Here is a 24,598-nt window from a genome sequence, read left to right on the forward strand (position 1 = left end):
GATCATTAGACCCAGCCCATTTTCCAGATGAGGAAACTGAGGCTCAGTGAGGTAGAGGGACTTGAGTGAGGTGCCAGAGCTGGCATTCTAACCAGCTTTTACCACGTCAGTTCCCTGGCATGAAGGGGGGTGCGCCTCTCCTGTCTGAGAAGTGGAGGGGCCGTGCACGCCAAAGGCTGGCTTCACCGGGTCCCTTGCTGTGCTTGGGAGCCAGGAGATCAGCTGTGCCCACCTCATGTGGGGGACAGAAAGGATGGAAGTGGCTGTGGGGGCATTGTTGTTCTCACTTACCGTCTCTGGAGACCCCAGACCCCCCAGCCAAAGTCACTGCCTGTTCTTTCATGGTGTGCCCTGTGTCTTGGACATCTGACCCTGTCAGGGGCAGTGGGCCCTGAGCCCTTGGGACACCCAGGCCTCCACCAGGAATTACTCCTTTGCAGACTGCAGGGAAGGAGCACCCTTCACTTTCTGGGGTGCCTGATGGGGCCTGCATTTCTGAGAGTCCAGCAGGAGCTGCAGCTTGGGCTAGTATGCAGCATGCATGTGCTGACTTTAGTCTGGTGGGGTTTGGGGACTCTCCTGTCCCTCTCTGTAGCCTGGGGTGGAAAGGGGAATTGAGGCCAGACTCACATGAGGAATTGTGTGTGTCCATGTTGTTCCTGAGGGTTGGAGCAATCTGGGGAGGCTGCCTGGAAGAGCTGGAACAAGCCTGTTGAATGAAGAACAAACATACCTTTGCTGAATAAGAAACATACTTTGGGGGAACTCATGTGTAAAGCACCTCAAACAGACATAGAGAAAATGCTACATTTATTACTCAAGCTAACACTTTGTGATTTTTTTTTTTGCTTGCCTTGGTGCTATGGGAGAGTTTGCTGTTATTATTATGAACCCTAGAGTTTCTAATGATTCCTGCCCATATATTTTAGGCCAGGCTGTGTTCTAAATCATGTCATATACACCCACTCATATTCTCCCCAAGGCTGCCGTATAAGGTAAGGGCTAATATTACCAGCCCTGTTTTATATGGAAGGACGCTGCAGGCACAGAGAGGTTAAGTGATGTGCCTGAGGTCACACAGCTGGCAGCTGGCAGAGCTGGGATTTGAACCCAGGAAGCTTGACTCCATGGCACCTGCTGTTAATTGTGGGGACTGTGCAGGCACCACCTGCAGCCCTCCCTGAGCCTGGAGCCAGACTGAGTCTCTTGGCAGGCCGCACCGGCGGTGGGCCAGGCTCCATGTGTAACGTAGGGCCCTCAGGCATGCAGCAGCTGCTCTGGGCTGGGCAGGACTGGTCAGGACATGAGGGGGTCTGCTTCCTGCCTCCTTGCAGCCAGCCTGGTGTCTCCATGGCCTCCTGGGAGAGGGAGTGGGTTGTGGTACTCAGCCAACAAGACGCCAGGCCCTTGCCTTGTGGATCCTATGGGCTGATGGGGAGATGGACAGTGTAGTAAACACACATGCTCTTAGAAAGCAGGGAAATGCTGGCTGTGGAATAACGGGGTGGAACAATTCTGCTTTGGGGTGGGGTGAGGTGGGGGTGGGGGGCTACTTGCCTTAGGTCAAGGAATCACAGGTAGTCTCCAAGGAGGTGGCAGTTGAACTGGAACCTGGACCAAGAGAAGGAACCAGACCTGTGCAAGGAAGAGGGATGAGCCAGCTAGGTAGGGAGGTCAGCTTATGCAAAGGCCCTGGGGTTCTGATGTCCCAGGAATGCTGAGGAGGCCTACCTGGCTGAAACAGAGTCAGAGGCACCAGGTTAGTTCTCTGGATCTGAGGCTGTTCTGTAGGCCTCAGGGGTTAGGCCCTTTATCGCATTTAAGGCAGAAATCCATGGCTTTGGTTTCCTTCTTTTGTTCTTTTGCTAGCTGGTTAATATACATTTACTGGGCACATGGAATGTTCTAGTGTCAGAATGATGGAAAAAGTCAGGCATCATTCATGCCTTTGAGGAGTTCAGTGTCCGGAGGGAAAGGGTCAGTTAAACAAGTGACATCAAGGGTCACACGGACAGAGTTCAGACCATTACTGGAGCGTAACAAGTTTCAAATTTGCCTCTGGGTCAGGACAGGCTTCTTTGGACAAGTGTTAGTGGGGGTGAGACATGAGGGTGATTCGTTAGGACTCCTGAGTCGTGGTGGAGACACATTTAGGCTGGTTTAGGCCACAAGGAGTCGTCGATGGGTGCTCCTAATGCCAGAGTGTCCAGGGTAGGGCAAGTTCAGGCATGGCTGGATCCAGGGGCTCAAACCACACCTTGGAGAGCTGGCTTTGTGTCAGTTCTGCTTCCTTCTGTGTGGGCTTTGTTCTTAGGCAAGTTCATGCCTCCAGCACAGCAAACCAGGAGGAGGAAGAGTCAGTCGCCTGAAGCCCCAAGAACAGCCCCCCGTTTCCTTACTGAATGAGGCTTTCATTGTTTGTTCAGCTATTTTTACTGTTGGGTGGAGGTGGCCAAGGTAAGGGGAAGGAGTGTCCCCAACTCAGATGCAGTCAAGGAAAGGAATGAGGCAAATGGGAGGGGTGGGGATTGTGGCTAACCAACCTGCTGGATATTCTGATTTTTTTCCGAGAGAAGCTGGAAATCTGGATTTTATAAGCAATGCCCTAATTTAAAAACAAAACAAAACATTGTATGTGCCAGAAAGAGCTTCCCTGTTGGCCACAGCTGCCCGTCATCCTTCTGTGGCCTCTGTGCTTAGCTGTGACTTTCATTTCCAAGTATTTTGCCCTCCATGATCCAGGCAGACTGGTCCATGGAATGTCACAGAAGGTCCTAAAACTTGGGAAGTCACATTTTAGGCTTCCAGAAATGCCATCTCCACGAGTGGAGGCCTGAGGCTGCACAATTTATCCCAGCGCTCTCCAGAGGAGTTCAACATGGTCTGAGAGACAATCTATCCCAGTGGTTAGTGACTGGGGCATTCAAATACTGACTTTGCCACTCCTAGCTGTATGCCCTCGGACAAGTCACTTCACCTCTCTGTTCCTTGGTTTCCCCATCTGTAAAACGAGAATGACAATATCCTTTTGGGTTGTTGTGAGGCATCAGGGAACATGTGGGAAGCCTGTTCTTCCCAGTGCCCCACGTTGGGAGGGTGTGTGTCCCTGGGCTGGTATAATTTGTCCTTCCTGGGTTGAGCCCTGGCCATCTGGGGCTGGTGGTAGCCAAGAGCTTTCCTGGACACCTTCATCCTCTGCTCCTGGGTGTGGGTCCCCCTCCCCCAGCGATCCTTGCCAGTTGCTCTGTGCCCTTGGCTGCAGGACGGCTCTACACTTTGACGGGTAGCAATTAGCCCTGCCCGAGGCCAGTTCACAGCTGTTGCTGGTGGGGGCAGCCCCTTTTTAAAATAAAAGCAGCACATAGGAAACCAGCCCTAGGAACCAGTTCACTGCCTTTAGCCAGCACGGCCAAGGGTTTAATGTGATGCTTTTGTGCCTGGAAGAAGTGATGAAGTACAGTGCATCTGGTCTGGGGAAGTCTCCCCCCTCAGGGAGGCCCCCTTCCTGCCAGCTGCCTATGAGTGGCTCATGGATCCCTCTTTCAGGGAGGGGTGTCTGGGTGCTTTGGGGTCTGTTCTCGTCTGGCTCAGCCTGGGTGGGGAGCCCTTGGGGGACGGGATGATTTCTTTAAAACGCTCGAGCATCTACTATACATGGGGATGTATATATGTCAGTGCCACTCTCTCAGTTCATCCTCCCCTCGCCTGCACCCACCTCACTGTGTCTGTTCGCTACGTCTGTGTCTCTAATCCTGTCCTGCAAATAGGTTCATCAGTGCCATTTTTCTAGACTTCCATGTATATGCGTTAATATACGATGTTCATTTTTCCTCTTTCTGGCTTCATTCTGTATGACAGGCTCCATATTCATCATATCACTGCAAATGACCCTGTTTCATTCCTTTTGATGCCTGGGCAATATTCCGTTACATATGTGCTGCAACTTCTTTATCCATTCATCTGCCTGAATTTTATTTAAATCACACTTAGAGATCTGTTTGTGGACTGCGAAGCCCTACACGATCCCTCCAGGCCCACCTCCCCTGCCATGCTTTGCGGGCTCCTGGCTGCTCCCGGAACTCACCAAGGACAGCAGCCTCAGGGCCTCTGCCCTGGCTGTTTGGTCGGCTTGGGACACTGTTCCCTGAGAAGTTTCCACATCTCTCTCTCTTACTCCATCCAGGCCACTGTTGAACTGTCACCTCCCCAGAAACCACCCGTCCATAGCTGCTGCCGTTCCTTGATGTCATCACATCTTTTCTGTTGCTGACTTCCTCACCTTTTCCCAAGTCACCCCCACGGGGGCAGGGATCCTTTTCTTGTTCCTGCTGTATTCTTCGCGCCTGGTGCGTATCACTGGGGCTCCCTAAATGTCTGGTGTCTCCAGGCCTGGGGTCAGGGACTCTTAGAGGTGGTCGCAGCTTCCAGAAGGTCAGTAAACTGGATTGGAATGGAGTCTGTTCAACCAAACCACCTTTTTATTGATTTTGAATTTAGACGAAATTCACATCGTGTAAAATTTACCATTTGAAAGTGTACAGTTCAGGGACTTCCCTGGAGGTCCAGTAGTTGAGCCTGTGTTTCCACTGCAGGGAACACCGATTCGATCCTTGGTCGAGGAGTTAAGATCCTAAACTACTTCGTGGTGCAGCCAAAAAAAGGTGCATGACTCATCGTTGTTTAGTATGTAAACAATGTTGTACAACCGATAACTTCTGTCTAATTCTAAAACAGCTCCATCACCCTGTAAGGAGCCTCTGAACAGGCACTCTCCCCCTTCCTTCTCGCAAATCCTGGCAGCCACCAGTTGGCTTTCTGTCTCTTTGGATTTGCCTGCTCTGGACATTTCCTATAAATGGGATCATACAAAATGTGACCTTTCGTGTCTGACTTCTGGCCCTGGGCATGATGTTTTCGAGGTTCGTCCACGGGGTTGCATGAATCAGTATTTCATTCCTTTCTCCGGCTGAAGAATGTCACATTGTATGGATGGACATCCACAAAGTCACCTTCTGAGTAGTTTTTCAGTCACCCGCCCAAATCTGGGAGCACTGGGCTTCAGGAAAGGAAAGTGAAGTCGCTCAGTCGTGCCTGACTCTTTGCGACCCCATGGATAGTAGCCTGCACCAAGCTCCTCCATCCATGGGATTTTCAAGGCAAGAGTACTGGAGTGGGTTGCCATTTCCTTCTCCAGGGAATCTTCCCAACCCAGGGATCAAACCCAGGTTTCTCACATTGTAGACAGATGCTTTACCGTCTGAGCCACCAGGGAAGTCCTCAGGAAAGGAAAGGAAGAGGTAAAAACAGCCAGATGTTTCCTTTTTTTTAAAGTTTTATTTGTTTGTTTTGGCTGCGCTGAGTCTTCACTGCCGTGTGCCAGCTTTCTCTAGTTGCGGCAAGCAGGGGCTACTCCGTAGTTGTGGTGCGCGGGCTTTCATCACAGTGGCTTCTCTTGCTGCAGAGCATGGGCTGTAGGGTACGCGGGCTTCAGTAGTTGTGGCGCACAGGCCTAGTTGCTTCTCGGCACGTGGGATCCTCCCACACCAGGGACCGAACCTGTGTCCCCAACACTGGCAGGCAGATTCTCATCCACTGCGCCCCCAGGGAAGTCCCAGCCAGATGTTTCTAACTCGTTTTTCTCTTTCGCTTCCCCCAGCCCCCACTCTGCTCCTAACCTTATCTTAGAGCCTGGCTGGATCAGGAAGCAGCCACGAGGGGAGGGAGTGAGCAAGGATCCCTTCCACTTGGGGCTGGAGGCTGAATGGGAGCCCCTCTGGTCTCCTGAGGCTCCTCCCAAAACAGATGTAGTTTCTGCTGACCCTAACAGAGGCAGCAGGCAGGTGTGCCCCCATTTCACAGCTGAGCAGACTAATGTCTGCAGAGGCTGAGATCTTGCCCAGGGCCACTCGGCCTAGGGACCCCTCCTGCTTCTGTGGTCCCCATCACCGTGTATTCTGTAACGTCACTGATCTTTCCCATCGTCCAAAGCTTTGCCCACAGGCAGGTTCCTGGAAGTACATGCTGGTGAATCTTGGTTTTTTAGAACACCGAGGGATGCTCGCCATCAGAATCTTGGGGAATGAGGACTTCTTTTGCTAAGCAGACAGCCACACAGTAACGTATTCTGAACATGAGCTTGGTTTTGGTGGCTGGCTCTATCCCGAGGGGGCTGCCTGGGGCTGTTTCTGGTCTGTGATGATTTCCCATCTTCACAGAGTCACTCAGCAAACCATTTCGTTCCCTGGCTCCTTGTAGGGCAGAAACAAGAAGTGACCGTGGAATGACCTGGCCCAGCTTTGAACCTGCCCGAAGCATAAATCCCTCTGGTGGGGGTTTGGGGTGTTACTCCTGATTCCAGGGCCAGACTCTGAGAAAGTCTGGGGGCAGGTCTGTGTCCAAAACAAACAGAAGAGAACAAAAGGAACCCATGCTTTCTGACCCGGCTGCTTCGGGCTCCATTGCCTGCCTATGTTTTGGTGGGGCTAGTTTGGCTCGCTCTTGAGATCCTCTGATGGTCAGGATGAGAGTGGATGGGCGGGATCTTTGGTTTAAAAGTACAGCATTTGATCACTCACGTCTTTCTGTGCCTCGGTTTCCCCACCAGTAAAAGAAAGCAGATCTGCAGAATTCTTCCATAATCCTCCAGAGTGTTTTCTAGGGAGAGGCTGAAGGGTGAGCTGATGAGTGTCGGCACACACGTGGCCTTCCCGTGGGCCTCTTCAGGGGGTCTTCTAGTGGCTGTTGTGGCCCCTCAGCCGGTTCAGTGGCCACGAACCTTTGTCACATGCAAATCTGATCTGCTGCAAGCCCTCTATGGCTCTCCACTTGTGGATGCAATCCAGCTTTGTGCCATTCAAACCTCAGTTCAGCCACTTCCCGGCTGTGTGACCTTGGGCAAGCCAGTTAACCTCTCTGGGCCCGTTTCCTTCTTTGTATATCGGGTGCCCCTGCCTTTTGTTGTGCTGTGCTGAGGACAGATGGGGTAACTGATGAAGTGTTTACAAAGCGCTTGGGACCTAGGATGGGTTACTATTACTATCGTCATCATTATTTAAAATTTTTTTTTGTTTTTTACTGCGCCTAGTCTTAGTTGGCGGGAGAAGGCAATGGCAACCCACTCCAGTATTCTTGCCTGGAGAATCCCAGGGATGGGGGAGCCTGGTGGGCTGCCGTCTATGGGGTCGCACAGAGTCGGACACAACTGAAATGACTTAGCCGCGGTCTTAGTTGGCAGGATCTTTTTTTTTTTTTTTTTTTCAGTTGCGGCATGTGGGGTCTAGTTCCTTGACCAGGGATCGAATCCCGGGCCCCCTGCATTGGGAGTGCAGAGTCTTAGCCATTGGACCACCAGGGAAGTCCCCTCCTCATCATTATTACATCATTCTGGGGTGTCTGCAGTCCAGGGAGTTAGGTGATTTGCCCAGAATTCTCATGCTTTCCCTCCCCTACTCCTCTCCCACCATTCCCTGACCTTGATTTCTAATGCCCTCACCGCATCCCCACTGGACTTGGCCACATCAGTTTCCTTTCTGCTTTTGCGACACACCCAAGTCGACCCGGCCTCCAGACCTTCGTCCTTGCTGCGCCTCCTGCCTATGCCGCCTTTCCCCTCGTCTGTATCCCGAGGGAGCCCTTCGCATCACTCAGGATGCCATCTTGGGCAAACAGTGCTGGGCCTGACTCCTGGCTGCTGGGGACAGGGGAGCGAATCTAGAAATCCCTCTGGATCTTCTCCTGACATCTCGACGCTGTTGCTCGGGGCACCGGGGAAGCTGAGCGGAGCCTGCCCGGCTGCAGTGGGGAAATTGACACCCAGAGAAGCTCAGACTTGTCTCTGAGTCACACAGCTAGCTGCAGCCAAGATCCAGACCCCTGGCTGACCACCAAGTCACCCATTTTGGCCAGTGTGCGTGCGTGCGTGCGAGTGTGTGTGTCTGGTGTGTGTGTGTGTGTGTGACTGTATCTTTTTTAACCCTCTGGGCCTGTCAGCTGTGATGACCCTGGCTCAGAATGCCAATGTGAAGGGGTCATGTTTGCTTTTCCTGGGATGACAAGGACAGAAATATTTTAAAGGCAGAAGCCTGCCCAGTGGCCATGTCACCCTGGAGACCAGAGGGCCGAGAAGGGATGGGAGTAGAGGCGTCGGTTCATGCTGGGTCCGGGTCGGGGCAGCCATGCTGCCCTCTGGGTGGATGGTTGAGCTCGGCGGGGGAGACTGGGTTGAGGAGGAGACGCCGGCGGGGAGCTCGCTTTCGCCTGGGAGCGGTGAACAGTGAGGAGGTTTTTCTACCGAGCTATAAAAAGGCCTCCCCGTGTTTCAGCTCCCGAGTGTCGGCTGGAAGCCCGCCAGGGTTACCATGGCAATGAGGAATTATTACTTACTGCCAAGGCTGGGAGAGAAAGCTCGCGTACTTTTGGCTTCCCAACAAGAGGAGTGGACTTATGTAATTCCCTGTGTTTATAGGCCCGGAGTGGCAGGAGGCAAGCAGGGAGCCTGTGGCCCAACACCACATTTTCATCCTGCTGTGGGTCGGGTGGCCCCGTGGGTTGTCCCTGGGGGGTGGCCCTCTGCTCGCCCCATCTAAGGGAGGCATCGGGCCGGGAGCCTGGGGGGCCGGGTCGGCTGCAGGCCCCCCCACCCCATCCCCGAGCTAGGGTGGGAGCCTGCAGTCTCGCGGGAAGGCAAGTGTGGCTGCTCGGTGGGGTCGCCCCTCTTCCCGGGTCAGCCCTGGAGGAAGGATGGGTTTGAGGTTGGACGCCGTGTGTCCTCTGGAAGCCAACAGCCCAATCTGTGTGTGTGGACTCTGCTGACCCACTTGCTGGCACCTTCTACTTCTTTCTTTTTCTTTTCTTTTTTTTTTTTGTGGGAGAGTTACTTCAAGTTGTGTTTGGAGCTGACGTGAGCGAGAGACTGGTCATGTGCTCGGGTAAGAGAAGCTTCCGGGCTCGGTGGTGGGCAGGGAGATGCGGCGTGGCCCGGTCATCCGGCCGAGGAAGGGTGGGCAGAGAGACTGGGGGCCACAGATCGTAGGACCTGGACGTGGGATGGGGACCCCGTATGGGGGCTGATGTTTTCGCATTCTGGCTCCCTGGGTCTGTCTGGGGAGGCTGGCGATGGCCAGGAGTTAGTGGGTGAAGCCCCAGAATGGGTGCTGGGTGGGCAGGTGCCCCAGAAGGACAGGCTGCCCTTTGGAGTGAATGCGTGGGGTGGGAGGTGGTGGTGCTGCTTTCTGGAGCCCCTGCACCTCGTCCCTGCAGGGAAGCAGGCAAGACCAGGGATCTGGCATCCATTCATCAGTGTTGGCCCCGGGGGTAGGCTGGGGGCCTAGGGGTTTGGGGGGTGGGCGCCTCAGTGGCCATGGAGCAGGGGAGGGGGCCAGGTGCAGGCAGTGCCTTGGCTGCCCTGGCGCCCGGCTCCCACCGTGGTGGCGCTTGGCTGGGTGCCCGTGTCTGGTTTGAAATCAGCGCCACCGGCCCAGGCTTGCCCAGGGACCTGGCAGAGAGGAGTCGGGATAAACACTGGAAAGTTGGAAGGGCTTCCTGAGCTCACAAGGAGCCTTCAGTTGCAAGTGAAGGGGATGAGGGAGCGATTTGTCCTGAGGTCTGGGTGCGCCGGGGCTGTTGGGAGGCAGTGGGTCGTCTCCTGGGGCGTGTGAGCACAGGCCAGGGAGGGCTGAGTTTCCAGACTGCGGGGCTCGGTGGCTGCGGACCCGGGTTTGAATCCTGTCTCCGTCCCTTTTTATGCTAGGCCTCCCACTGTAAGCCTCAGTTTCTTTGCCTATCAAATGGGACCATGATGGGGCCGTGAGGATGAGGTACCTGCTTTGCTCTGTTGCCAGACTGCATGGATTCATATCCCAGCTGTGTGACCTTGGACCAGTCACTTCACAGCTCTGAGCCTCAGTTTCCTATCTGCAAATGGACCCTCCATCTGTCTCCATTCCTAAGTTGCTGAATGGCTTTAAGGGGGCTAATGAATGGTTCCTGCCCCACCTCTCATGGACAGGGTGATCTTGGGCAGGTCATGGAGCCCCCCAGAGCCTCGGTTCTCCTGTCCATCCAGGGCGAGCTGCCCACAGAGGTACTTTGGGGAAAACAGAGATACAGCTGCAGGGGCCTCGAGTGGGCTGATGTGGAGAGAGTCTGTAAGTGTAGACACAAGGTTGCATTTAAAATAGTTATTAATACATCTTGGACTCCACTGGCTTGTCTTTTCCCTGTTGCGAGCCCCTCCCATTTTACAGACATGAAACCCCAGCAAGTTAAGAAGGGTCCCTCCCCAGCCCCAGGCTCAGTCTGCATTTGGACCTGGGCTGGGGTCCCTGGGTAGCCCCCACACCGCATGTTTGCCTGTTTCTGCCCCATCCTCCACCAAGACTGGGCCAGGCACCCCAGCAGCGATTGGTATGGCCTGGGGGCTGGGCACACACAGCTGGCTCTCCTGCCGAGAGTGGCAACTGTCCTGTGTTTGTAAGTGACACCGGATGCTGGGCCGGTGGTTGGCTCAGGCCTTCTCCTCTGGGGCCAGCAGGGACTTCCCTGGGTGTCCAGGCTGCCCTTGCCAGCTGCCCGCTGTCCGATTGTCCTCAGGCCTCTCCTGGGGACCTCAGGAAAGGCCGGTGCAGCAGGGGATCCCATGAATGTCTCCTTGCTGCCCGTAAGACCTTGGTAGTCACGTGGGTCAGCCACAGAGCTGTAGTGTCCCTGCCCTGTCTTGCCCTGAAGGTCTCAGTGACTCGATCCCGTATCCACTGAGAAAGACAGTCACGTTTGGTGGTTCAGACCAGAGGTCGCACAACAGACCCTTGCATCAGTAGCGGTGGCCGCAGGAATCTACATTGAGCTAAAAGTACATAAATCTACACACACACACACACACACACACAAAGTGAGTGCATGTAAACCCCCGAGATCTGAATAAGATTAGTTACATCAGTCAGTTTCCAGGTTGCAGGTATTATAAGGATGCTGCCATTAGAGGAAGCTGGCTAAAGGGTCCACGGGATCCAGCTATTACAGTTGCACATGAATCTTGTTCAGCCGCTAAATCGTGTCTGACTCTTTGTGACCCCATGGTGTGCAGCATACCAAGCTCTTCTGTCCTTCACTATCTCTGGGAGTTTGCTCAAGCTCATGTCCATCGAGTCGGTGATGCTATCTAACTATCTCATCCTCTGCCGCCCCCTTCTCCTTTGCCTTTGATCTTTCCCAGCATCAGGATCTTTTCTAATGAGTCGGTTCCTCACAGTGATCTTAGAAGGAAAGAGAGCACAGACTCGGAGTACTGGCTGTCCTGGGTTTGATCCGCTTGTGCCTCTTGGTAGCCGTGTGCGTTACACCAGGTGGCTTAACCCGGCTCCCTCAATCCCCTCATTTGTGAAAGGCGGGTAGTGTCGGGTACCTCGTCAGGCTTGCATGAAGATTAAATGCCTTGGTTCATGCTAAGTGCTTAGGAAGCTGCTGGCACGTGTTGGGGAGTGAGGGGTGTTGTCACTGGTACTCTTATCACCCTGATGGATGGCTGTGGTTTGCCCCGTGCTGTCTAATTTCATACCCGAATCAGCTGCAGGAAGGGAGGGTGCTGCATGATCCCCACTTCTAAGAGGAGGAAACTGAGGCTTGGCTCTGTGCCCCGCTCTGCCCCCCGCAAGGGCACACAGTTTGTAAGGACCGGAGCTAGGACTCAAACCCCAAGCCAGAGCCTGTGTGTGGAGTTTCTTTCCGCTGGGTGACCCTGGGGAGATTGCTTGCCCTCTCTGAGCTTCTGTCCCCTCCTCCTCTCCTCACCTGTCAGCCGGACAAGGGGCTGGGCTCATGACCTGTGAAAACTAGGAAGCCTCGACTCTGGACCCCTTTGCTTACTGCTGGGGCCCACCCAGAGCTCACACCTCTCAGCCACATCCTCTGAGGCCTCTCTTTGCAACCCCAAGGTGGGGCTGGATCTCAGCTCTGTCTGTGGGCTCACTCCTGACCTCGGCCTCTTCTCCAAGCACTTTGACCCCCTCGTTTTGTCTGCTGGGTGCAGCCTTTACCTCCTGCTGTTCCCTGCGGCAGCTACTGGTTTCCCTCAGGCTCCTTCCTGCCTCTAGCAGTGGTGAGAAAGCCTTTGGGGTGTAACTAGTTCACCCTTTCCGGGTGGCGCCAGGGGTAAAAAACCTGCCTGCCAAAGTTCTTCAAACCCTGGGTCGGGAAGATCCCCTGGAGGAGGAAATGACAACCCATGGTAGTCTTGACTGGGAATTCCATGGACAGAGGAGCCTGGTGGGCTACAGTCCATTGGGTCACAAAAGAGTTGGACACAACTAAGTGCACACACACACACACATACACACACAGCCCACCCTAGAGTGAGCTGGGTTACCTTTGTTGGCACTTAGCGTGAGAAAGCTGATCTGTGGGTAGGCATTTCTCCAGGGCTCCTGGGAAAGGTCATCAGAAGGTTGTGCCCCGCACAGCTGGTTAGTAAGTGAGCATGGGCCCTTGGACATCTCAAGAGGTCCAGGCAGGGCAGGTTTTGTGCCTCAGGATTCGGGAGAGTTTCAGAGCATCCCAGGCTGGAATAGGTGGGTGCCTGCGGTGCCCGGGGTGGGGGTCTGAGTTGCTGAGAGGGAGTCATGATGACGATCATGATGGAGTGATGCAGGCTTGTGTCTCGAGGGAGAGGATATTGATCACATCTCAGGGACTTGGGTTCTGGCTTTGCCGGACAGAGCCGGGAAGGTCAGGGAGTTGGGTGGGGGCTTAGGGACATTCCAACTGCAGGAGGCTCTTGGCTGTTTCTCAGATGCTCCAATCAGGGTTCCGCCTTGGGACCTTTCTACCTACTGTGCTCTTCCTGGGATGCCCTTCTCTGAGATCTTCACACCCTCCCCTCACTGAGCCTCTGCTCAAATGTCACATCCTGAAACGGGCCTCCACCTCTCCATCATCACTTCTGTTAGCTTGCCGCGCTCATCACATGCAATTACCGTATGCCATGTCTCCCCAGCCTCTCCATGTGGGATTTTATTCATCTCGGTCATCACTGTGTCGCCGGCGCTGGGCACATAGTAAGCGATCTTAGAAAACTTCCCTAGCAGGTCAGGCATTAAGAAGACCCAGGTTTGATCCCTGGGTTGGGAAGATCCCCTGGAGAAGGAAATGACAACCACTCCAGTATTCTTGCCTGGGAAATCCCGTGGATGGAGGAGCCTGGCGGGCTACGATCCACGGGGTCACAAAGAGTCGGACATGACTGAGTGACTTCATACTATAGGCTTCTCTGTTAGCTCAGTTGGTAAAGAATCCGCCTGCAGTGCAGGAGATCCTGGTTCGATTCCTGGGTTGGGAAGATCCACTGGAGAAGGGATAGGCCACCCACTCCAGTATTCTGGCCTGGAGGATTCCATGGACTGTATAGAGTCAGACACAACTGAGCGACTTTCACTTAGAAAACTATTGTGCCTGATTCAGTGTTCCCCACAAACTGTGGACCTGGGTCTGTCCCCTCAAGGTCCACGGAGACAGATGTGCACACCTGCAAGGGCTCTGGCTAGGGAGGCCTAGGTCCCTTGAGCTGGAATTCATGGTAAACTCGCCTCCTTGCCCCCCAGGACGACTGCTCCCAAGGGTTGAGAATGCACTGGGGTTGGGGGGGTATTCTTGGAAAACTAAAGTCTTTGGAAAAAGCAGTTATTGTATGTTTACTCAAGAATGCCTTGATAGAACCTGCCAAGCATCCCCAGAGAGTCTGCACCTCCTGGATAGTCAAGGAGGTGGGGCTGGTGAGCAAGGAAAGTGCCCCCCTCCCCCCAAGGGGTTCAGGCTGTGGGAGAGGGATGCTGACAGCATCTGCTTTGTGTGTTGAGGACTGACACTGTGGAATGAGCATTCTGCACACCTTGTGTATCAGGTCCTGCCCACAAGCCTCTCCAGATGAAGCACAGAGAGGGTAAGCAGCTTGCCCAGAGACACACAGCTGCAGGCACCTTACTGAGAGGCAAGATTAATAGGTAGTGGCATTTCCTATGCGGCTGTTTCCGTGCCCCCAGGCGCTGCTCAGCTCTTTAAGCGGATGATCTTATTTCATCCTCGGGAGGCCCTTTGGTGTCCGTGTCTCAGAGGACAGTGGCACAGCTGTAGGGAAGACAGGCTCTGAACCTGGGTTCTGTTGGCGACCTTCCTCAGAGCAGGTGCTATTTTCTGGGAATCTGGCTCCGACCTGGGGAAGGGCCCACTTCCCAGTCTGAGAGCCTCGTTGGAACCAGATCTGAGGATGGGAGATGCCCATATGCTTCTAGAAGGCAGGGAGTTGGTTTGTCAGCATAGCTCTGAAGCTGGAAGGCAGGAGGGGCTGTCCCCATACCCCCCTCCCCACCCCAGTCATGGATTTGCATGACAATGAGCCCTTTGTCCCTGGGTCCTGCCTCCTTCCCAGGCTAATAACATAATTCCTGGCCTGTGATGTCATAATGGGCCCTTTCTGGGCAGAGTGGGAGGCTGGGTGGGCAGCTGTGTGGGCCTGGCCGGGGCTGGGAATAAGGGGGTTGGTAATTTTCAGGAGGCAGAGGCTTTCCTTCCAGGATCCTCTTTCATCCTTTAGCAGGTGGGATTTGCTCCCATTGGACACAGGAGCAAACTGAGACTCTGAGGTTTGTGTCCTCCCCCTCCCCCTTCCCTTCCCTGCCCCCCCCCCCCCCCGACCCCCTCCCCCGCCCTGCCGAGGAACCACTTCTTGGCCTGTGCAGTGGGGGGGTGGGGGGTGAGTCATCACCCGTGGGCCTTCTCCTGGAGGCATGGGTGTGAGAGTCTTGTGCTTCCTCTAAGTGGGAGGTAGGACCTTATGCCCTGCCCAGAGAAAGAAGATTCAAACTCCGGGCGTGTGGCGCCTCAGTTTGCCCATCTGCTTCATGGGGATCGTGCTGGGCCTTGCCCATGGGGCCAAGCGGGGAGTGAGCTCTTAGTAGATGGGTGATCAGAAAAAAAGCGGAGGCCAGTGTAGTCGGGTGAACGGTAGCCCCCCAAATGCGTGTGATTTTGTCTAAACGTGACCTGCTTTGAAGATGTGTCTTGAGATGAGGTGATCCTGGGTTAGCTGGGTGAGCCTTAAGTTCAGAGACTGGTGTCCTTCTGAGAGACAGAAAGCGGAGGAAGACACACAGAGGGATGGCCATGTGAAGATGGGCAGAAACCCGAGGGATGCAGCCACAAGCCAAGGGACACCTGGAGCCTCCAGGAGCTGAAAGAGGCCAGAAAGGATCCTCCCCTTCAGCCGTCGGAGGGCGTGGCCTTGCAGATGCCTAAATCTCGGACTTCTGGCTTCCAGAGCAGTTAGAGAATAAATTTCTATTGTTTTAAGCCACCCGGATCATGATTATTTGCTTACGGTGGATCTGGGGAAACTAACACAGCTGGTCACACACACCCCCGCCCACCGCCCCAATCTTTGGAGGTTGAGGGGAGCAATCCCTGGGAGGGGCTTGTGTGATGTCTTTTCCTACCCAAGCCTGAGGGACCAGGACCAACTAAGGCAATTGAGTGCCCAGTGGTGTGAGGAGCCCCATATGAAGAGTCTGGAACCCACTTCCCTCACCCAGAACACAAATCCTTTTCTTTTTTTAATGCTTAATCACTCAGTCTGATTCTTTTTGACCCCCTGGACTATATATAGCCCACCAGGCTCCTCTGTCCATGGGATTCTCCAGGCAAGAATACTGGAGTGGGTTGCCCCATTTCCTTCTCCAGGGGATCTTCCCGACTCAGGAGAGAAGTTTTTTTAAAACTTAAATGTTTATTTATTTGGCTGTGTTAAGTCTTCGCTGCAGCATGTACTTCTCCCTAGTCATGGTTTGTGGGCCTCAGAGTGTGCGGGACTCAGTAGTTGCAGCTCACAGGCTTAGTTCCTCTTCGGCATGTGAGATCTTAGTTCCTCAACCAGGCATCGAACCCACAAGCGCTGCTTTGGAAGGTGGATTCTTAACCACTAGATCCCCTGAAAAGTCCCTAAATCCACAAATTCTTGAACCCGACCATCTCCTGCTTCTAAACCTCTTCCATCTCTAAGTAGGAGGCCCACTGGTTCCACGCCAGACCCCTTCCCAAGCCCAGAATGCCCATTCCCCATATGCTTGGCAGCTCACCAGCACTTGGATTGTCACCGTTCCCTGGGAAGCTGCCTCATTTGTCTGGTGCCCTTGATGAATGGAGACACCGAGGCTCAGAGAGGACAGGCTACCTGGGGAAAATCGCACAGTCCCTTGGTGGTGGTGAGAGCCTTTGGAGACCCAGTCATAGCTAATGGATGGGCTGGCACCGCGGCTTCCGGGAGGGAGGGATCAGAGTCCTGGGCCACTTTGACAGTGGAGCAGGCAGTGTGTATGTGGATCAGTTTCTGGGACACGCTGGCCCAGTGTAGATAACATCCTGAAATCTGGCTTTAAGTAGACACCGTCTTGGCCTCAGTTTCTGTGTTTGCAAAGTGGTCTTTGATCTTCAGCTCAGAGCCTGGAATTCTGCTCTTAGAAAATTTGTGGATTTAACAAGCATTTATAGATTGCCTGCTGTGTGTGACGTGCTGGGACTCAGTGATAGACAAAGCAGAGGTGGTTCCTGCTTTCATGGATCTTATGTTTGGGTTTGTGGGGGATGGGAAATAAGGCAGCAGGACTTTGTGAAGGAGGATTCCAGGCCCTTAGGAGGGAAGGAGGAGGACCGGCGGCTGGGCTGGGGGCCAGGAAGTTGCCTGCCTTCTCCTTCCGGGGCTTGGGGTCAGGGCTTTGCAGCAAGCTTTGGGGGCTGACTGGGTAGACTTGAAGATGGGTAGCCCTTCTCCAGAGATCCGTGGGCGCCTCCAGCTGGCAAAACTTGGCCTGAACCCGTGAGCAGTGATGTTGGGTGTGAGACCTGGAGCCTGGTTGGGGGGATGGGTCTCCTCTAGTCCGGGAAGAAAGACAGGGGTACTCTGGTGATGACACAGTGGATAAGAGTTGAATGCTGGAGAGAGCTTTGCATCCAGGCTGTGTGATCTCAGGCAAGTTACTTAGCCTCTCTGTGCCTCAAGTCTTGCCCCCAGTGATGTTGGGATGATCCAATGAACTGATGCTAGCAAACACTGTGTTAGGGACTAGCTGGGATCGTGAGTGCAAGACACTCACTTTTGGATCTAATACAGTGACTGCTTAGAACCTGGAAGCCAAAGTCGTGTTTGTTAGTCTTTCTGCTGCCCCATGCCTACCTGGAGGCATTGGACAGACAGGCTTCTTTGCTGTCAGACTCTCAGTCTGTGAAATGGTCACATGGAGGTCGAGGAGGGAAGGGGGATGGTGGGAGAAGTGGAGGGAGGGTGGGGCCAGGATCTCCATCTGCTGGTTCAAGTCTTGGCCACCTTCCCAGCCAGCAGCAAGCTGCCCATTTTACAGCCCAGGAAACTGAGGCCCCGGCACGCCTGGGACCCTGGGCGGAGCCCCCTTAGCCTCCTGGCTGCAGACAATGCCTGCCTTCTGGCTCCTCAGGTCTGCCGGGACCTCCTTAAGCTGGTCTCTGTTTATCAGCATGTTTAGTTCAGGGTAGCAGATGTTCAGAGAGAGAGAGAGAGAGAGAGAGAGAAAGTGCACTCGTGATGTTACTCCAGAAACCAAGGCTGGGGGCTGTATTTACTGCCTGGGGCAGTGTGGGTGGGGTGTGCTTGCAGTTGGGGAATGACCCAGATCTGAGTCAGCCAGGAGAGGCACCTTTATCTGCAAAGCCACTGTCTGCTGTATCCCCATTAGAACCACTGATGGCTCAGGCTGGGCTGGGAGACACCATTCTGTCGGGTGAGAAGCAGGGCAAACGGATCCCAGGCTCCTGCCTGGCCCCTTCCACACTGAATCTGTCCCAGGCTCCATCTCAGTTCTCGTCTCTCCTTCTGGCTGTTTTTAGACCTCTCCCAACCTGTACGTGGCAGCTTCCCTGGTGGCTCAGTGGTAAAGAATCTGCGTGCAATGCAGGAGCCGTGGGGCCGTGGGTTTGATCCCTGGGTTGGAAAGATCCCCTGGAGAAGGGAATGGCTACCCACTCCAGTATTCTTGCCTGGATAATCCCATGGACAGAGGAGCCTGGCGGCTACAGTCCATGGGGTCGCAAAGAGTCGGACACAACTGAGCAACTAACACTTTCGCTTTTCACTTTCACTACCTGTACAGGCGAGGGGACCAGAGGGTGGAGGAAATCGGATTCCCAGGAGATTTCATGATGTCTGGAAGTTGGGTTTTAGGGTGTTGCTATTGGTAGGTCTCTTGGTTGCAATTGGCAGACTTTTCTGCTCCTCCTGTATTTAACACAGAAGACTTGGGGTAAGCTTCAGGAACTGTTGGATTCAGGCGCTCAGGTGACAAAGTTCTTTTCATGTCCAGTCCGTGGTAGCACAGACTCATCCCAGCTCAGTAGCCCCAGTGGAAGGTAAGCATGTTGTTCCTGATGTCCCAGCTAAAGTCCTGGGAATGAGATTTATCAGCTCAGAGTTGAAAGCCCCACCCAAACCAATCACTGCAGCAAGTGCTGCCTCAACTGGTGCTGACTGGCCAGACCTGAGAGGCGGGGTCAGCCTACCCCAAGGCCTGGGCTGAGGGTACAAGAGGGACCTCAAGACCACTGGCGTGTAGTTTGCCATAAACAACTCCATGCGTTGGAGATGAGCCCGTCCTCCTCTCACATCCAGTGTGTGTCCTGTTGGGGCTGCAATGGTATCGCTGGTGGGTAAGTGGGCTCTGTCCCTCTCACTCCCTGTTGTAATTAGGGGTTCCCTGGGCCCCCCTCCTCCTTCAAGCTCCCCAGACTTTGCCAGGCCCTGTCTTGTGGCTCCCAGCTGACCACATGTCAGAAGCCACAGGTCACATTCTGGTAGCTCATGGGCTGTATTTGGATGTCAGGCTGATTTATTACATTGGGTTTCTAGTCCAGTGTTTTTTAAATAAAAATTTCAAATTGAGGGATGTCTCAAAATCAGAATTTCTTCTCTCTCCCTTTTTTAAAAATTAATTTTTTTTTTCTTTTTGGCTGCACTGGGTCTTTGTTGCTGTGAGGGCTTCCTCTAGTTGCAGCGAGTTGGGGCTACTCTGTAGTTGTGGTGCGTGGGGTTCTCATTGCTGTGGCTTCTCTTGTTGTGGAGCACGGGCTCAGTAGTTGTGGCTCACAGGGCTTAGTTACTCCGTGGCATTTGAAATCATGCCGGACCAGGGGTCAAACCTGTGTCCAATGACTGGCAGGTGAATTCTTAACCTTTGGACCACTAGAGAAGCCCCAGACTCTCTTCTCTTGAAGGAATCAGAAGCTGTGATGGCCTGGGCCGGCCCCTTCCTGTGCCCCAGGCACACACACAGCGCCACCTGTCTTTCCTTGTCACGGTCCCAGCCTGGCCCGAGATACTGCAGGCAGCTGGTGGGGTGTCCACAGCCCCCCTTTCTCGTTTCCCTTCCCGACTTCTAGCCTGGGACCCTCTGTCTTGGAGTATTTTTATTTTTTTTCCTTTCAATATTTAGTTGTATTTATTTATTTATTTGGCTGTACCAGGTCTTAGTTGGAGTGTGTGGGATTTTAGCTGGAGCATGTGGGATCTAGTTCCCTAACCAGGGATCAAACCCGGGGCCCCTGCATTGGGAGCGCAGAGTCTTAAGCCACTGGACTACCAGGGACGTCCCGCCTGGAGCTTTTTAGATTCTCCTTTCTCCCCAAAGGGATAATCAAATCCCAGGGGCGCTCTTGGCACTCCTGGGCACTGAAAGTGCGTTCACCATCTGGAACTTCTGGCTGCAGGGCCAGAGGACCTTGGATTCCTGGTCATTTCTCCGTCATCAGACACTCACTCATCAGCAAACGCCCTCAGGCTATTTCAGTGGCCCCGTTAAGCATCCACATTTGAGAGGTGAATGGATCGGATCAAAGTGGGTCCTTTGCCCTTCGGCCCCGGCCTCTTGGTGGCAGTAGGGGGTCTCGCAGTCAGGCCTGCAGGAGGTGGGCCCTCGGAGTCCAGACGGGTGGTTTGCTGGGGGTTGGGGAGAGAGGTGATGTATGGAAGGGCGGGTGATGAGGGGGTGGGCTCCCAGCCTAGAGCAGCTATTCTTAGCAGCAGAAACATTTGTCCTTGTTCACATGTGGTGGAGGACGTCCCCCAGAGATCTGCCCTGAAATATTAGAGGCGACCCCATAAATTCCTCGGAAAGCTGTCCTTGAGGGCCTGTGTGAGCGGAGGAGGCTGGGAGCAGGCGTTTCCGGCAGCTGCACAGCTGTGGACACGTTTGCCAGATGTTGGTGCCGGGGAGTCGGTGGGAACCCAGGGGCTGCCTGCCTCACCCTCGGACAAGGACCCATCTTAAGAGGCATAGAGTTTCTAGTCAGCCCCTCCCTGCATCCAGGCCATCTGGGTAGGAGTGACTGGTCAGTGGAGAGCTCAGCTTATGGGGCACTGCTGAGGGACCAGAGCTGCGAGGCGCTGGTCTGCAGGCCCAGTCAGGTCGTGTGGCCTTCAGATCCTGCCATCAGCCCTTGACTGTGGTCCCACTCAGCCCTTGGCTCTGAGGGTCCACTGAGTGGTAGGACCCCTGGCAGTGTTCTTGGCAATGCTCTCTTTTCATGGGGTGGCTCTGACAGTGGGAACTCCCATAAAGCAGCTAGGTGCTCTTAGCTAGCAATCAGGGAGGCCTCCCTGGAGGAGGTGTGTGGGTGTGTGTTTAAAAAAATTTTTTTTTTAAACCATGGTACAGTTTCAGTTCAGTTCAGTCGCTCAGTCGTGTCCGACTCTTTGCAACCCCATGAATCGCAGCACGCAAGGACTCCCTGTCCATCACCAACTCCTGGAGTTCACTCAGACTCACGCCCATCGAGTCAGTGATGCCATCCAGCCATCTCATCCTCTGTTGTCCCCTTCTCCTCCTGCCCCCAATCCGTCCCAGCATCAGAGTCTTTTCCAATGAGTCAACTCTTCGCATGAGGTGGCCAAAGTACTGGAGTTTCAGCTTTAGCATCTTTCCTTCCAAAGAAATCCCAGGGTTGATCTCCTTCAGAATGGTACAGTTTAAACACAGCATCTCAGCCATTTTTGTTTGTTTGTTTGGCCATGCTGTGCAGCATGTGGGAATCTTAGTTCCCCAACCAAGGATTGAACCCGCACCCCTTGCTTTGGAAGCTCGGGTCTTAACCACTGAATCTGCAGGGAAGTCCCTCGGCCGTTTTTAAATATACAGCTCAGAACGTGCACAGTTGTGCAACCATTATCACCATCATCACCAGAACTTTTTATCGTGCAAAACAGAAACTCTGTGCCCATTAAACACGAACTTCCCTTCTGCCTCCCCCGGCTCCTGGCACCTATCCTTCTATTATACTTCCTGTGACTCTTGACGACCCTGGGGCTCTCATTTGGGTGGAATCTGCAGTGTTTGTCCTTCTGTGTCTGGCTTATTTCACTCAGCAGAATGTCAAGAGCTGTGTTCTGCAGCCTGTTTTCGCCTCGGTTGTTGGTTCAGTCCCATCCAGGCTGAAGCCAAGTGGATGGACCCAGGACCCTGAACCCCTCATCCTTTCGAATGCCAGGGTCCTCCCAGAATGAGTAACCGGGTCACAGCATCTCACCACCAGCAGGCATGATGCTCAGCCCCCACATAGCTCGCCCTGTCTTGTGCCTACAACCCACTCCATAGCCCCCCATCCCCATCCCAGCCTCAGGGCAGGGGGTTAATCGGTTTGCCCGGGTCACACAGCTGGTGCCAGCGCCCCATCCCCCACTGCCCAGACACCAGCCTCTTCTCTGTGTGTCCCCTCCCCCCCCACCCCCCACCTCGCCTTCTCTCTGTAGAGAAAATTGCCGTTTGGAAGGCCAGATGGAGGAGCTGGGTCTAATGGAAACCACGTCCCTCCTGGGGCGCCCAGAACTTAATGAGGAAGAGCCAGGAAAAATCCGGCGTAATGTTTGTGAAATACCCCAGAGGGAGGGCGCGTCGCACGGCAAGGGTTCTCGTGCGGAACCCTGAGACCTGGTGTGCCAGGAGGTTTTGTCAGGGCTGTGGCTTCCCTCTCTCTCTCTCTTTTAAAATTAAAGGGGGGGGGGGGAGAAAAAGGGTCGAGGAGGAAGTGATTTTGAGCAGATCTTGCCCTGGCAGGGGAGCAGTGCCGGACGGCCGAGCTGGCCGCAGCCCAGCGGACACAAATGTACCAATTAAATTGGAAACAGAAATGGGCCTCCTTGACGGCTCCAACCAGCACCGCCTCCCTTCTGCCGGCTTTGGGAGGGGGCGCGGGGTGTGCGGGAGCGGGTTGGGGCGGGGCGTCGCTGGGCTGGCGGTTTGAGGGATCAGAATGAAGCTTGGCTGCTTCCTCGCTGTGTGACCTTGGGCAAGTGAGTTCACCTCTCTGAGCCTCCGTTTCCTGTTCTGTTGAATGGGGACAGTCGTGTTTGATGTGGGAAATCGGATTCTTCCGGTGAGCGGGTGCCGGTGGATGAGGCGGAACTGCCGGTAGTGGGGGACAGCTCCGAGGACCCTGGGAGGGCTTCTCCGAGCAGAATGAGTGGCAGGGGGTGCCGGTGGGAAGTTCTCCCCGTAGTTGGGGATCCTTTTTCAGGGAGGTAAGAGGTGGGGCAGGTGCCAGGGGTGTGTTTTTCCTGGAAGGTTTTTTTCTTTTTTTTGGCTGCACTTGCGGGATTGCGGATTGCGACTTGCGGGCCCTTAGTTACCCGACCAGGAATCGAACCTGTGCCACCTGCAGTGGAAATCAGAATCCTGGCTTCCCTGGTAGCTCAGCTGGTAAAGAATCTGCCTACAGTGCAGAAGACCTCGGTTTGATTCCTGGATGGGGAAGATCCTCTGCAGGAGAGCATGGCAACCCACTCCAATATTCTTGCCTGGAGAATCCCCATGGACAGAGAAGCCTGGCTGGCTACAGTCCACGGGGTCGCAGAGTCCGACACCACTGAGCGACTAAGCACAGCACTGCACAACCACTCAATTGCCAGGAAGTCCCTTCGTTGGAAAGTTTGATGCAGGATGTGGCGTTTGGGGTTGGGGTCGGGATCTTATCCATGGTCCCCCAGCCAGGATGCAGAGGCATTTCTGTCCCGGGACCTGATTATCCTGTGGGGCTGGAGCCCTTCCCCTGCCTGGCCCCTGGGCTCAGCGCAGACCACTCAGTTCCGCCCATTCCCGCCCCCGCCCCCGCCCCTGTCCAGACGCCTGCACCGCGAGGGCAGAGTGATCCAGTTCAGGAGGGTGGAGTCTGGCCATGAGGCAACAGCCTGCTGACCCTTTTCCGGGGCCTCAGTTTCCCATCTGTAACGAGAGGGTGTTGAGTGAGGTGCCCCGCGGCCAAGGTCGCAGGGCGGGGAAGGGCAGCCCCCTCCTCCTTGTTTCCAGACTGTGCGAGGCCCCGCTCACCGCGGGGAATCAGCCCTCTACTTTCTCAGTCATCAGGTGTGGGGCTCCCCTGTCCCGTCCAACCTCCTGATTACGGACTCACTGCACCATTTGGTCGGCTCTTTCCCCAGCTTAAGTTTGCTTATCTGCATCACAGAGACAGTCACGGTAACTACCTCTGCCGGTAACATCAGCGCCATCATGGCTGTTAACTTGCCTCCCTTCCTCCCCCTAGTATTTGGAGCAATGCAGGGTGGTAACAGCCTTAGCTCTGATTTGGGGGGCTCATTATTATTTAAAAATATCTTTTAAGTTTTATTTATGACTGCTTCGGGTCTTAGTTGCAGCATTCCCTATCTTCATTGTGGAGCATTGTCTCGGAAAAGGGCTTTTTAGTTGCCTCGCGGCATGTGGGATCTTAGTTCCCTGACCAGGGATCGGACTCTTGTCCCTTGCCTTAGAAGGTGAATTCTTAACCATTGGACCACCAGGGATGTCCCTGGGGACTCATTTCTGGGCGTTGAGCTTTCCATAGCTCTTTCCCCAAAGAGTCATCTTTCCACTGGCCCTAGGGAGAGAGTTTGACAGATGGGATGTTAATAAAGCTCAGAGAGGACTTCCCTGGTGATACAATGGAGAAGAATCTGCCTGCCAATGCAGGAGACCTGGGTTTGATCCCTGATCCGGGAAGATTCCACATGCCCCAGAACAACTAAAACCCATGTGCCACAGCTACTGAGCCAAAGTTCTAGAGTCCTCGAGCCACAACTACTGAGTCCGAGTGCTGCAACTACCCAACCCTGTGTGCCCAGAGCCCGTGCTCTGCAATAAGAGAAGCCACCACAGTGAGAAGCCCATGCACCACAATGAGGAGTCGCCCCCGCTTGCTCCAACTAGAGAAGGCCCAGGCACAGCAGCGAGGGCCCACCCCAACCAAAAAAAAAAAGCCCAGAGAGGTCGGTACCGTGTCCAGGGTCACACAGCCATAGTAGCAGAATTGGAAGTTGAACCTAGTTGGCCACTTTCCACACTTGGCGGCGTGTGGGCAGGTGGAGGCTTGGTGAGAGGGTGCATCTCTAGGGTAAGGGTGACCTGCTGTAGGGCACCACCTTTTCCCTTAGTGCCTGAGGGGCTGTGACTCGGTCCACAGCCTCCAGGGCTCCTGCTATGCAGGTGATCCAAGATAGGGCTCAAACTGCTGGCTGTGAGCTCTCTCCGGGGTCTGGGAGACAGTCGGT

General features: G+C 54.4%; 1 protein-coding gene across 10 annotated transcripts in view; it reads left to right on the forward strand.

Moving 5' to 3' along the window:
• NCOR2 (nuclear receptor corepressor 2) overlaps nucleotides 1-24,598 on the forward strand; it is a 239,145-nt gene that overhangs the window by 42,246 nt on the left and 172,301 nt on the right. The window contains exon 1 of one of the 10 annotated variants that reach the window (XM_055550327.1): nucleotides 8,539-8,927. The exons of the other annotated variants lie outside the window; for them this stretch is intronic. The gene's annotated coding sequence lies outside the window, so the exon portion shown is untranslated. Of the gene's footprint in view, nucleotides 1-8,538; nucleotides 8,928-24,598 lie in introns of those variants that run through there. 10 annotated transcript variants of the gene reach the window in all.

This window comes from Bubalus kerabau, chromosome 16 (genome assembly GCF_029407905.1).
Source record: "Bubalus kerabau isolate K-KA32 ecotype Philippines breed swamp buffalo chromosome 16, PCC_UOA_SB_1v2, whole genome shotgun sequence".
Taxonomy (NCBI): Eukaryota; Metazoa; Chordata; class Mammalia; order Artiodactyla; family Bovidae; genus Bubalus; species Bubalus kerabau.